Consider the following 15,785-nt stretch of genomic DNA (forward strand, 5'->3'; position numbering starts at 1 on the left):
GGCTCCGGCTACTGCGGCCGGCGTCTTCCCTGGCCGGCACCCTGCTGCGCTGGGTCAGGGGCTCGTCCGCTAACGGGCGCCCCGTAGCCCCTTGCACCCGTGCGCCCACGCCCGTTCGGGCGAGCGCCCGCACCCGCGCCCGGTCGGCCTCCTGGGCCACTGCCGGGTGGGGTCCGATGCCCTCTGGGCCACTGACTAGCGGGCCCCAGCCCCAGAAACGTTTTAAAAAAAATAATAATAAAAAAATAAATAAATAAATAATAAAATAAATAAAACAATAAATATAAATAATTAAATTAAAATGATTTAATAAAATTATTAATTAATTAATTAATTAATTAATTAATTAAGTTAATTAATCTGGTTTAATTAAATTAATTAACTAGTTAAGTTTAATTAAACTGTAATTAGATTAACCTAAACCCTAATTAACCTAAATAGAGAATGACAGGTGGGTCCCACTGGACCCACATGTCAGGGTTGACTCAGTCAACCCCTGTTGACTGCTGACGTCAGCATGACATCATGCTGACGTCATAAATACATTTTTTTCGAATTAATTAAATAATTAATTAAATTCCAAAATTATTAAAATCTTTTAAAAATCATATCTTTTAATCCGTAACTCGGATTAAAATATTTTCAACATGAAAGTTGCTCAGAACGACGAGACGATTCCGGTTTCGCAGTCCGTTCGTCCACCACTCCCCCCTAACCTATCGAACCCGCAACTTTCCCCCTCCGGCTCCTCTGCCCGAAAACACGAAACACCGGGAATACTTTCCCGGATGTTTTTCCCCCCTTCACCGGTATCATCTACTACCGCGTTAGGGCACACCGAACACCGCGTATTGCCTTGTTATATTTTGTGATGCTTTGTTTGCTCTGTATTCATTATTTCTTCCCCCTCTTCTCTCCGGTAGACTACGAGACCGACGCTGCTGCTGACCAGTTCGACTACGGAGTTGACGACCCCTCTCTCTTGCCAGAGCAACCAGGCAAGCCCCCCCCCCTTGATCACCAGATATCGCCTATTCTCCTCTATACTGCTTGCATTAGAGTAGTGTAGCATGTTACTGCTTTCGTTAATCCTATTCTGATGCATAGCCTGACATTGTCGCTACATCTGTTGATACCTTACCTGCAATCCTAAATGCTTAGTATAGGATGCTAGTTTATCATCATTGGCCCTACATTCTTGTCAGTCTGCCATGCTATACTACTGGGCTGTGATCACTTCGGGAGGTGATCACGGGCATATACTATATACTTTACACTGTTACATTACCTGTGATACTATTCGGAGTTGTGGGCTGAAGGGGCAGGTGGCTCCATCCAGGTAGTGGTGGGCCTGGGTTCCCGACGGCCCCCGACTGTTTCTTTGTGGCGGAGCGGCAGGGCAGGTTGAGACCACCTAGGAGACAGGTGGGCCTGGCCCTGTTCGGCGTTCGCGGATACTTAACACGCTTAACGAGATCTTGGTATTTGATCTGAGTCTGGCTACGAGCCTATACGCACTAACCATCTACGTGGGAGTAGTTATGGGTATCCCGACGTCGTGGTATCAGCCGAAGCATTTCAGACGTCAGCGACGGAGCGGCGCGCGCCGGGTTGGACTGCGTTAACGCAACTTCCTTCGTAATGGAGGTTGCTAGGTCTGCTCACCGGCCGCGTACGCAACGTGCAGGTGTGCTCAGGGCGATGGGCCCAGACCCCTGCGCGCTTAGGTTTAGACCGGCGTGCTGGCCTCTCTGTTGAGCCTAGGTGGGGCTGCGACGTGTTGATCTTCCGAGGCCGGGCATGACCCAGGAAAGTGTGTCCGGCCAAATGGGATCGAGCGTGTTGGGCTATGTGGTGCACCCCTGCAGGGAAGTTAATCTATTCGAATAGCCGTGATCTTCGGTAACAGGACGACTTGGAGTTGTACCTTGACCTTATGACAACTAGAACCGGATACTTAATAAAACACACCCTTCCAAGTTCCACAGACAACCCGGTGATCGCTTTTCCGCAGGGCGACGAGGAGAGGATTGCCGGGTAGGATTATGCTATGCGATGCTACTTGGAGTTGCTACTTGGAGATGCTACTTGGAGGACTTCAATCTACTCTCTACTACATGTTGCAAGACGAAGGTGACCAGAAGCGTAGTCTTCGATAAGACTAGCTATCCCCCTCTTATTCTGGCATTCTGCAGTTCAGTCCACTGATATGGCCTCCTTACACATATACACATGCATATGTAGTGTAGATCCTTGCTTGCGAGTACTTTGGATGAGTACTCACGGTTGCTTTCTTCCCCCTTTTTCCCCCTTTCCTTTCTTTCTGGTTGTCGCAACCAGATGCTGGAGTCCAGGAGCCAGACGCCACCGTCGACGACGACCCCTACTACACTGGAGGTGCCTACTACTACTTGCAGCCCGCTGACGACGACCAGGAGTAGTTAGGAGGATCCCAGGCAGGAGGCCTGCGCCTCTTTCGATCTGTATCCCAGTTTGTGCTAGCCTTCTTAAGGCAAACTTGTTTAACTTATGTCTGTACTCAGATATTGTTGCTTCCGCTGACTCGTCTATGATCGAGCACTTGTATTCGAGCCCTCGAGGCCCCTGGCTTGTATTATGATGCTTGTATGACTTATTTATGTTTTAGAGTTGTGTTGTGATATCTTCCCGTGAGTCCCTGATCTTGATCGTACACATTTGCGTGCATGATTAGTGTACGATTAAATCGGGGGCGTCACAGACACCTAGCCAATCTAGGAGACACCACTCTCCAAGAAGTAACAAATGGTGCGTTGATGATGAACTCCTTGCTCTTGTGCTTCAAATGATAGTCTCCCCAACACTCAAATCTCTCTCATAGGATTTGGATCTGGTGGAAAGAAGATTTGAGTGGAAAGCAACTTGGGGAAGGCTAGAGATCAAGATTCATATGGTAGGAATGGAATATCTTGGCCTCAACACATGAGTAGGTGGTTCTTTCTCTGAAATGGTAAGTTGGAAGTGTAGGTTTAGTCTGATGGCTCTCTCCACGAATGAAGAGGAGGTGGAGGGGTATATATAGCCTCCACACAAAATCTAACCGTTACACACAATTTACCAAACTCGGTGGGACCGATTCAACAGACTCGGTCGGACCGATTTAGTAAACCTAGTGACCGTTAGTGATTTTCGGTGGGACTGACATGCAACTCGGTGAGACCGATTCGGTTAGGGTTAGGGCATAACGTAATCTCGGTAAGACCGATTACACAAACTCGGTGAGACTGATTTTGGTAATAATCTTTCCAGAGAGTTGGTCAGGTAAACTCGGTGGGACCGATTTGCTCTTTTCGGTGAGACCGAAATGTTACAAAAGGGAAATAGAGAGTTTACATTGCAATCTCGGTGGTACCGATCGTTCACTTCGGTTTGACCGAAACGTTACAAAGGGAAACATAGAGATTACAATCCCATCTCGGTGAGACCGAGATCCCTATCGGTAGAACCGATTTCCCTAGGGTTTTTGGAAGTGGCTATGACATTTGAAATCGGTGGCGCCGGATAGGAAGAATCGATGTGACCGATTTTGGCTTTGGGTTTAGGTCATTTGTGGATGTCAGAAAGTAGATGAGGGTTTTTGGAGCATTTCACTAAGCACATGAAGCAAGAGGCTCATTAAGCAACACCTCATCCCTCCTTGATAGTATTGAATTTTCCTATAGACTCAATATGATCTTGGATCACTAAAATATAAAATGAAGAGTCTTGAGCAATTGAGCTTGAGCCAATCCTTTGTCCTTAGTATTTTGAGGGATCCACTTTCATCATCCATGCTATGCCATTCATTGAGCTTTCCTGAAGTAATAGTCTTGGAATAGCATTAGCTCAATGAGCTATATGTTTTTATGAATTACCAAAACCACCTAGGGATAGTTGCACTTTCAATCTCCCCCTTTTTGGTAATTGATGACAAGATATAAATCAAAGCTTCAACAAATGATAATAAGATTGAAAAACATCGTCACTTTGAGAAGTATGTGATAAGCAAGAGCTCCCCCTAAATTTTTGAATAGTTTAAGATTTGCTTTGGACTGCAAATGCACAAGGAATTAGGCTGATGGGTTACTCTTCCATGTCACATACATCTTGGTGGAACGCTCAAAATGATAAAGATTGAATACATGCACTCATCACCAAGCAAAGTGAATGATCACATAGGATAGATAAGATAATATCATCAAACATGCATAAGTGTAGCTTATGATCAAACACATGATCATCAATGTCTCACAAGAATAGCATAGTATCTCAAGCAATCAAAAGCAAACAAGTTTTAAACCACCAAAGCAAGAGAGAACAAAAGCAACACTCTCTCTCTCGAAGCCTATGATCTATACATTTTTCTCCCCCTTTGGCAACAAGTTACCAAAAAGTTCATAGAAAATTCATAGTGCTAGATCAACTCTCAGGCTTGATCTTCAGTTGGTGGTGTAGAGATGGATCCTTGGACGAAGGCTTGAGTTGATGTAGAGGGAGCTGGAGGAGTTGGTGCTGGAGCTGGTTGCACTAGAGCTGTAGGAGCTATGGCTGGTGCATATGATGTTGCTTAATGTCTGGCACTGGCACTGCAGCTGACCCCTGAGCTCTAGGCACTCTGGCAAATACATTAGTGGTAGTCTTGCCCTTCCTCTCCTGCATGTCATCCTGCAGCTGCTCCACAACTGACTGAATCTCAGTTACCTTGACATCAAGATCATAGAATTTTTGTTCCATGATTCTTTCCAAGCTCTCCTGATTCTGAGTTAAGGTGGCCAACCCCTTCTCAATCCTCAGTGTTGATGCTATCAAGTAACCAAGCTGCTCCTGCTTGTTCTTCAAGAAATACTCAGATGCCTCCTCTTGAGTTGGCATGTTGGCAGCCTTCTCCTTCCTTGCCTTCTCCTTCTTCTCTTGAGCTTGAACTGATGATGGATCATCCTCATTCATGACAACCTCATTGTCCTCAAAGTCTGGATAGAGAGGAAAATGTTCCCTATCCAATAGATATTTGCTTGTGCCCATCTTTGAGTTAATCAACTCCTGAATCTGAGGGGCATATCCACAACTCCTCTTATGATCTGCTGCAGTCCTCTTAATGGTTTCTACTATAAGGCTCATGACCTTGAATTTCTGAGGCACATCAAACAAATGCAACATGTTGATTGCATGCCCTCTGATCATGTTGTGGTCACCAGACTTAGGCAATAGAGTGTGCCTTAGGATCCAGTTGATTGTAGGCAGCCCTGACAGAAGAAAGTGGACTGGTCCAAAAGAGAAAGTCTCTAGGGCTTTGTCTGGGATCTCTTTGTACATATGTGCCATGGTATTGTGTCCCATTTTCTTCTTGGCATATACATCTAGGTCATCATCATTTTCCTTTGGAGCATTTATCAGTTTTGCCCACTCCTCAACAGTTGACTGGTACCTTGTACCTTCAGACATCCAAACTATTTTCCCATCTGGATAGAAGTGTGCTGTGGAGTAGAATTGCATAATGAGTTCATCATTCCAGTTGGTGAGCTTCTGCCCAACAAAGTCTGCAACTCCACAAGCAACAAAACTATCTTGTACTCCAGGATAGTGTTCTTCATTTTCCTTCATGTAGGTCCAGTCGACCCACCTCATATCACACACAATGGGCTTTTTGTCCAACAAGATTGTCTCATAGAAGTCCTGTTGTTCCTTTGTATGGAACCTATAATCAACAACAGTTCTTCTCCTTGTGGCATATGGATCTGCCATCCTCCATAGCCTCAACCCTGAATCTTTTGTGATGCTCATGTCCTCAGCTACAGGATGGGCATCATTATAGTCTGGTATCTTGGGCTTGAGCTTCCTCAGAACTTGTCCTTCTTCATCTTCCTCCTCAGCAACCTCAGGCACTGGGGCCTTGTTCTTCTCAGCAGCTGGAATACTCCTGCACTAGTAGAAAAAGGGTCAAATGTGAAGCACAATAGTGCCGGTTTGAATTTCAGCCGACACTAATGTGTACATTAGTGCCGGTTCGTGGCGGCGATCAATAGCACCGGTTCGTGGTGAACCTTTAGTACCGGTTCATGCCACGAACCGGTACTAAAGAGGCTGTGTCAGCCTGCGGGCAGGATATGGCCCCACCATCACCATTTAGTGCCGGTTCGTACCACGAACCGATACTAATGAGGTTATTGCAAGCTGTTTTTAGTCCCACCTCGCTCCCCTAACAAGCCTTTTACCACCTTAAATATGTTATTTCTCAAACTATCAAAAGCACTTGGTCTTCATTGAACTCTATGTGTAGAATTTGTGGCCGCAATATGAGTCTTCATCGGTTTATAAATCGTTGATGACTCATATTGACAATTCAGATTGTACACACAAAGATCATTGATGATCAAAGTATTTTTGATGTTATAAGATCATATTGACAATTTAGACTGTAAAGAAATATAAGATAATGATCTAAATGCTCTTATATTTTTTGCGTTCAGTATGCACCAACTGCTAGGCGGGAGGAGCTGTTTAGTACCGGTTTGTGGCGAACCTTTAGCACCGGTTCGTGCCACGAACTGGTACTAATGAGGTTGTGTCAGGTAAGGCTGGGGCCGCACGAGCACCTTTAGTACCGGTTCATGGATGAACCAGTACTACAGTTTCTTAGTAAGCTGTTTTTTAGTCCCACCTCGCGAAGAGAGAGGGACTAGGAGCGGTTTATAAGCCCTGAGTGCAGAGACGATGAAGAAGAGGCTCAATGCTCACGTTGCTTAGCTTCAAGCCTTCAGGAATATGGTAGACTGCACGGAGCTATGTGCAGTGCAGTTTACACTATTCCGAAAGGCTTGAAGCAAATTAACGAGCATTGCACCTCTTTTTAATTTTTAATAACTTATTACAACTCCGGACTTCTTCTATTATGGCAAAAAAACTAATTGCACGTCGGCATTTCTTTTTTTAAAACTTTGGTTATAATTCCGGACATTGACCATCAAGTTTTGCAGAAAAGAAAAAATAGCAGGAAAAAAACTATAGCTGAAAAGAAAAAAACTATATAAAATGACCGTGAAATTGAAAATCACTACAAAATGAACTCTAAAAATGTTGAATTTTGGCAAACTAGATGAAAAACTACTCAGAAATAAATAGAAGAAAATAAATATAACAGAAAAGAAAAAACTATACAAAAAACTACGTAGAAATAAATAGAAGAAAAGAAAAAAACTATAAAAAAAATTGGGGCGCTGCCCTGTGGGCCTGCTAGGCCACGGGCGTGCAATTACAGGCCTTAAAGGCCCAGCAGACTCATAGGGCAGCGCGCAGAATTTAGGCCCACAAGCCTGCTATATAGAGGAGTTCAAAGAGGTAGCCACGACTGGGTTTATAAACCAGTGCGGCTGCCCTTCGCCCGGCGAGGTGGGACTAAACTTTGGGGTGGCAGCGCGAGGCCTTTAGTACCGGTTGGTGGCTCCAACCGGTACTACAGATCACCCTTTAGTACCGGTTGGAGCCACCAACCGGTACTAAAGGCCTACTCTTCCTGCCTCTTGGCCTGGCCAAAGTTGGCCTTTAGTATCGGTTGGTGGCTCCAACCGGTACTAAAGTCCCATCCTATATATATAGCACTTACGAAAATTTCAGTTACATCTCCCCACTTTCGTCTCCAAACTCTCGACATCGCCGCACGCCGCTCGATCCCGTCGTCGCCGCCCGTCGCCCGTCGTCCGTCGTCGTCATCGCTGTCCCCGCCACTGCCCGTCGTCGTCGTCGTCTCGCGCCGCCGCCCCGAACACCGCCGCCGTCCGTCGTCGTTGCCGCGGTCCCGTACGTCATCTCTCGCACCCGCGCGTCGGCACCCCCGCCCCGTACGCCGCCGCCCTCGCCCCGTACACCGGCGCCCCCGCTCGTACGTACGGGGCGGCGGCGAACAGGGCGGCGTACACACACATACAGACATATACACACACTACACACACACACACACACACACATTTTTTACTTATTTTCTGTTTTCTGTTTTTTAGAAAATTTAATTAGATATTAATTAGCTAGGTATGTGAAATTTGAACTAGTTGAATAATTAATATAACTAGTTTATTTTTAGTAAGAAAATTGTCGAACTAGTTTATTTAGGTATATGAGATTTGAACTAGTTGAATAATTAATATAACTAGTTTATTTTTAGTAAGAGAATTGTCGAACTAGTTTATTTAGGTATATGAGATTTGAACTAGTTGAATAATTAATATAACTAGTTTATTTTTAGTAAGAAAATTGTCGTATCTGAGATTTAATTATCTAATTAAAATATTATAGTTAGATATATATTTGAACTAGTTTATTTTTAGTAAATGCTTAGTTGAACTAGTTGAATTAATATATAGAACTAGTTTAGTTTTAGTAAATGCTTAGTTGAACTAGTTGAATTAATATATAGAACTACTTTATTTTTAGTAAATGCTTAGTTGAACTAATTGAATTAATATAACTAGTTTACTTTTAGTAAATGCTTAGTTGAACTAACTGAATTAATATAAGTAGTTTATTTTTAGTAAATGCTTAGTTGAATTAATAGAAGTAGTTGAATTAATTGAATTAGTAAGTGTTTAATGTTTCGCCTAATATGAACATAGGAAATGTCGTCTGACGACAGAAAAAATTTCGGTATGTGCACATACTGTGAAGACGAGCGCGGCCAGTGCGACAGAAATTTCCTTTTTGATGGTAGGCGATTCAGCATCAAGCTAGATTAGACTTTCGAATTCGATACAGTAAGTCACAATGACAAGTCTGTTTTCGTAATTAAGCATGACTTATATATGCTTCATTTGCCTGGCTTATAATTTTTTATTTTCACTATTCTACTAGCGCATCCCATGCCATGCAAGAATTTTTGTCTTGGATAAGATAGGTTTCAAAGATATGGAAACTATGGAGGTAAAGAGAGCTTACCTGAAAACTGAGCATGATGGTTATACTTTCAACGTCAAAGTATACAATGCACACATGTACACCTATTTTGAATGCAAAACTTGGCAAGCACTATGCAAGGCTTATGCATTTGAGCCTGGTATGGTTATCACCTTTGATATTCGTCCGGAAGATGATATTGAAGGTAATAGAGACATATGGGTCGATGTGCAGACGCCTCCAGTTCTACCATTATGTGAGTTCTTCTCAAATATATTTTTGTCTTTGATATTGCTTATTTCAAAAATAACTGACAACTAATTTCTATTGACAGCTTATCTCCATTCAACCAAACATGTCCGGCGCTTGGTAGACAGGACCTTCTACTGTCCCGGAGCTGAACTAAACTACGAGGAGATAAGTCATTATGTTTCATGGCTTGAGGATCTTCATACTGTCAAGACAAAAAATTTCCTGCACTTGGAAATGTTAGTACTCAAAACGTGCGAGCAATAGTGATGGTATTGAACTACGGTCACATCTATTTAGGAATGATGGTAAGATATTTACTATTTTTCCTCAGTGCATATTTTGCATACATATTTTTTTTAACTTTCATTGCTAAGTATATTAATTAAGTATTATACGATGTTCTTCAACAGGGACTTCCGATGACAGTTGTGCCTCAGGGGATCGAGACTAAAGGTCAGATGTCAATTGTTAGCTTAAGGCCAAGATATCCTCCATTGCACATGAATGCATTCAGGATTTCTAGAAGCGATGAATGCTTAATAGTGAAAGATTGGAGGAAAATTGTTAATGATCGCAGAGAAATACTAGGGGGCAGCAATGAGAAGCGCAGCCCACGATTAGGAGACAGGTTCATCGGCATGCTCCAGTATGATCAATCAGGAGAGCTATACATGTTCTATGCTATTTTACCAGAGAGAGAGTAGCTAGCAGGAGTGATTTAGCTAGTTCTTCATGCTGCTCTTAATTAGTACTTGGCCTTTCATGTCCGTGTTCTTCGTTCTGAACTTAAGTGATTTGCTTTTGTGGTGTTATATATGAACGCTTATAATATCATGACAATCATGTTGAACTCGATGATTGGTTCTACTAGAAATTCTATTTATATATATATATGCATAACATTTACAATGTGTAGTATCGTAAAATACCAGCAAACGAAAAAGAATTAAAATGGAAAAACAAAATTAAATGAAAAAGAAATCATAAAACTAAAAACCCCCAAACCTTATAGTACCGGTTGGTGTTACCAACCGGTACTAAAGGGCTCCAGGCCCCCGGAGCTGGCTCGTGCCACGTGGTTTCCCTTTAGCACCGGTTCGTGCAGAACCGGTACTAAAGGGGGGCCTTTAGTGACCACACTTTAGTGCCGGTTATGGAACCGGCACTAAAGGGCCTTACGAACCGGTGTTATTGCCCGGTTCTGTACTAGTGCTGGTATTCCTCTTTGGTGCAGACTTGGCCTTGGGGGCAGCTTTGGGTGCTTCCTTGGGCTTAGATGTTGCAGCCCCTGATCTAATAGCATCTCCCATAAGCTTTGGTGCCTTTGGTGCTGGTGCAGCAAGCTCTTCTTCTTCGTCCATCATGGAAGGTTGCCCAACAACTCTGGCCATGGTCTACTTGACCCTTTCCTTCCTTTTCTTTCCTTCAGCAGCTAGCTCTTTGGGATCAGGCTTTTCAGGAAGTTGAGGTGATGCTCTGGCTTTGGACATTGGTTGTCTTCCTGCAGGCCTTTTAATCTTCATGCCTGGCTTTACTGCAGTTGAACTGAGCACCTTCTTGAGCACTACCTTCTTGGAAGTAGCTTCATCCTCTTCAGCTCTATAATCCTCATCTTCAGCGTCTGAAGTTCTATTCTTCCTTTGCCTAGTAGCAGCCTTAGGCAGGTTGCTAGGAGTGCTCCTGCTGCCTTCATCTGAAGTGCTGGAGGGACTAGTGCCCTCACTCATTTGCGTCTGCCCTTCTGACCTGTTCTGACTGTCACTCTAGTCTGACATGCTGCAAACTCTAACTGCTGACCCTGTGAAGAGTTATAGATGAGATGGAGTGGATGAGCATCACAAAATGCAGAGATTTTTGCAAAAGAATGATTCAAAAATTCGGTTTTAGTTTTCCACAGAAAGCATTTCGGATCAACCGATTTTCAAACTTGGTGATACCGAAGCAGTTTTGGAACCTAAACTGATGAACTCGGTTCGACCAAGTCACAGTTCGGTGGCATCGAGACTGCTAGGGTTTCACAAAGTCCTAAAATTGGTCGCACCGATTAGCAATTCTCGGTCAAACCGAGAGTTACTAGTGCAATGGCATAAGCCAAATTGGTGGGACCGAGTTTTTCAACTCGGTGGTCCGAGATGGTTTCGGCGGAAACCTAACCCTAAATTTTCAAATCTCATCTAATCTACGGATTGCATTGACTGGATAGGAGTGTTTCAATCGTGGCAAGAATCAATAAGAACACAATGTGCTAGGAATCGGACGAGGATAGCACAGTGATCGAGTCCATACCCTAGCTTGGCGATGAACTCGCTACGGCGGCAACGGAGAGGTTGAATTCCATTGACGGCGGCGGAGACCAGCGACAGGAGGCGGCTGGCAACGAGGAGACGATCCGGAGACCTTGGAGGCAGAGCGAGCTATTGCGCGGGCGAAGGGGTTCGGAGGAGTTTCCAAATTTTTGCCCGTGACTATATATAGCCCGACCCTGTCGGTGTGACCGAGTGGAACAACTCGGTGGCACCGAGATGCATAACTGTGTTCAGTTACAGCAACTCGGTGTGACCGAAAAGTTCAAATCGGTTGCACCGAGATTGAAAACCTAGATCGACTTAGTGATCTCGATAGGACCGAAATGGAGGAATCAGTCAGACCGAGAATCACAAAGATGTTTTGGAAGTTTAAGTCTATGACGAATCGGGGACTCCGAGTGCTCCTCACACAGAGTGGTTCGAATCTGACTTGATCAAATTTTGTGATGTAGCATGAATAGAGTTTGAGACGAGAAGAGCATAGATAGCTAGAGAAAGTTCTTAGGCATTCTTGTCCATCCACTTGGCCAAAAGAAGGAAGAACCAAACAATCAAAACAACAAGTGGATGTCCTTGAATGAGTAAAATATGCACCAACATGCTCACACAATAGGATGGCAAATGAAATATGTGGCAAAGCATGCACAACCAATTCGAGCATCTATCAAACAATTTGGCAATGACTAGGTAATCTATATATATGAGTATATTGACTTAGGAGTCAAATGATAAACATTTGATCATAGGTCATACTCATCGTTTAAGCCCAAGTGGGGTTACCACTTTTACATAATGCATTGATGTGTTCACACCATTAGAGTTGCTTTGACTCAAGTCTTAGAGTTAAGCTCCCCCTAGATGTGAGATCCCCTTTTAGTGGGATGAACTAACCTTGGGTTTTGTCGATGATGACTTCATGTAGGTGTTGAAGATGTGGATGCTCAATGTTGATGTAGATCATTTGGAGCAATCCGTTGGAGTGAGTTGCACTTTCAACATACCTACATGGGTTAGTCCCACAAGGAACAAACAAGAATATCCATAGACATAGAGTGATGCAAACACGAAATGATGTCCATGAAAACATTAGGTTACCTTGTTCCTTGCCTTACCAACATGAGGGTTTGTGACTCCTTGAACTAGTGCAAGATGTGGAAGTTGATTGCACTTGTCCTTTCCATAATAATATGAGTGAAGAATGTTGGCGGAGTCACCCTCAAGAACTCTCTAGTTCTTCTTCTTCGGGATCCACATCATCTTGATGGGAATCCTCGGAGTTGTACTTGTACTTGATGAAGTAGAACTTGACGTAGTCTTGGGAATCCACTTGACCGAGACATTAGGTGCTTCTTCAAATGCATTAATCTCTTCTTGAAGCTTGTCCTTGCCTTTGTTCTTATGGTCTTGTGGTGGAAGATCATATTGAGCTTGTGTTCCCTTGAAGGAAGTAGGATCATACTTCTCTTGTTGAGGAACAAACTTCGTCTTGGGGTATTGATCTTCTTCCCACTCAACTCCCTTGGCATTGAACTTTCGTTCAAAACCAACACCTTGATTCTTCCGGTGCCTTCCTTGCTTGCGTACAATTTCCTCGAATTGCTTACTCCCGACAAGGCTCTTGTAAACACCTTTCTCTATAATTCCCTTCAATAAGCTATTTTCTTGCTCAAGTGTAACTTGGCTAAGAGAATCATTAGTGGAATCAAGAGAACTACTAGAAGCAACAATATTGGATTTGACATTATTATTGTTACTACTAGAGGAAGTATATTTCTTGTACTTGTTACTAGACTTGACTTGAGGCATGTAAGTAGATAGGAGTAAACGCTTGGCAATGTAAGAAGAGCTTTTCTTACGGAGATCATCATTGATTGCTTTTAACAACTCATGCTATTGCTCAAGATTGAGCTTTTCAAAGCGTAACTTCTCATGAGCCCTTAAAAGTTCTCGATGATTTTCGAAGATAGTTTCATGAGCTAACTTAAGAGTGTTTAGTTCTTTAGTTAGAAGCTCAGTCTTCTCCTTATCATTGTCATTCGTTTTATCTTGTTTAGCATGATTAATTGACGTTTCATCATAGTATCCATCACTAGAGTTGTCAACAAGTAAATCATCATCCACAAGCAAGTCATCTTCATCACTATTGAAATCAACATACTCAGGATGTGTTACCTTTGGACCTTTGGCCATGAAGCATCTTCCAATTCCTTCATTTGGTGCATCAAATATGTCGTAGGAGCTTGTTGACACAAGTGCTAGACCGGCAACACCTTCATCTTGAGTATATTCGGAGTCGGAGTGATAGCTTCTCTCGGAGTGTTTGTCGGAGTCGGAGCCGGAAACCCATTCACCAACATGAGCTTGATGTCTTCGTTTTGTGTAGCTCCTTGATGACTTGTCCTTCCTTTCCGAATCTTTGTTTCTCCGTGAGGTTCTTCATTCATAACGATCATCTCTACTCCTCCTCTCTCTTGGTGGTGATTCTTCTCTTTTGCTTCTTCTTTTTGGAGAATCTTCTCTTTGTGTCGTACACTCATTGGAATAGTGTCCAGGCCTCCCACAATTGTAGCAATTGCGCTCTCGACTAGAAGATCTTTTGTCATGGTAAGACCTTGACTTGGAGCTTCTCTCTTTGCTTCTACTCTTGTAGAATTTGTTGAAGTTCTTCACCATTAAGCTCAATTCTTCATTGAAGGTTAGTTTCTCACTTGATGATGTGGGGGCTTCACTTGAGGCTTTGTAAGCACCACTTGACTTGTTGTGAAGTTCCTCCTTATCCTTGAATGACATCTCATGAGCAACAATCCTTCCAAGGACTTCCGTTGGCTTGAGATCTTTGTAGTTTGGCATCATTTGGATCAATGTGCACACGGTATCATACTTTCCATCCAATGCTCTTAGGATCTTCTTGATGATGAATCTGTCGATCATCTCTTCACTCCCTAAGCCGGCAAACTCATTTGTAATAAGAGCAAGCCTAGAGTACATTTCAGCGACACCTTCACCATCCTTCATTTTGAACTTGTCAAGCTGACTTTGGAGCACATCCAACTTGGATTCCTTGACAGATTCAGTACCTTCGTGCATATCAATCAAAGTGTCCCAAATTTCTTTTGCATTCTCAAGACGGATGATTTTGTTAAATTCTTCAGGGCACAATCCGTTGAAGATGATATCACAAGCTTGAGCGTTGTATTGCAACATCTTCAATTCTTCCGCATTAGCTTCATGGTTTGGCTCTCTCCCATCAAAGAATTCACCTTGCAAGCCAATACAAATAATAGCCCAAACGGCGGGGTTATGTCCAAGAATATGCATTTTCATCTTATGCTTCCAACTAGCAAAATTAGTACCATCAAAGTAAGGACCTCCGCGGTGATAATTTCCCTCGCTAGACACCATACTCTCCTAGGTTGTGAAACCAAGGGTATGACCACCAAAAGCTATGGAAATCAAAACAAATGGAGACCAAAGCTCTGATACCACTTGTAGGACCTTGAAGTATGTCTAGAGGGGGGTGATTAGACTACTTGACCAATTAAAAACTTAACCTTTTCCCAATTTTAGAGTTTGGCAGATTTTAGTTATCTTAGGACAAATCAAGCAATCATCACACTATTCAAGCAAGCGTGCAAAGAGTATATAGGCAGCGGAAATTAAAGCATGCAACTTGCAAGAAAGTAAAGGGAGGGTTTGGAGGATTCAAACGCAGTCGGAGACACGGATGTTTTTGGCGTGGTTCCAATAGGTGGTGCTATCGTACATCCACGTTGATGGAGACTTCAACCCACGAAGGGTAACGGTTGCGCGAGTCCACGGAGGGCTCCACCCAAGAAGGGTCCACGAAGAAGCAACCTTGTCTATCCCACCATGGCCGTCTCCCACGAAGGACATGCCTCACTAGCGGTAGATCATCATGAAGTAGGCGATCTCCTTGCCCTTACAAACACCTTGGTTCAACTCCACAATCGTGTCGGAGGCTCCCAAGTGACACCTAGCCAATCTAGGAGACACCACTCTCCAAGAAGTAACAAATGTTGCGTTGATGATGAACTCCTTGCTCTTGTGCTTCAAATGATAGTCTCCACAACACTCAACTCTCTCTCATAGGATTTGGATCTGGTGGAAAGAAGATTTGAGTGGAAAGCAACTTGGGGAAGGCTAGAGATCAAGATTCATATGGTAGGAATGGAATATCTTGGCCTCAACACATGAGTAGGTGGTTCTTTCTCAGAAATGGTAAGTTGGAAGTGTAGGTTTAGTCTGATGGCTCTCTCCACGAATGAAGATGAGGTGGAGGGGTATATATAGCCTCCACACAAAATCTAA

The sequence above is a fragment of the Triticum aestivum genome, chromosome 7B (genome assembly GCF_018294505.1).
Source record: "Triticum aestivum cultivar Chinese Spring chromosome 7B, IWGSC CS RefSeq v2.1, whole genome shotgun sequence".
Classification (NCBI taxonomy): domain Eukaryota; kingdom Viridiplantae; phylum Streptophyta; class Magnoliopsida; order Poales; family Poaceae; genus Triticum; species Triticum aestivum.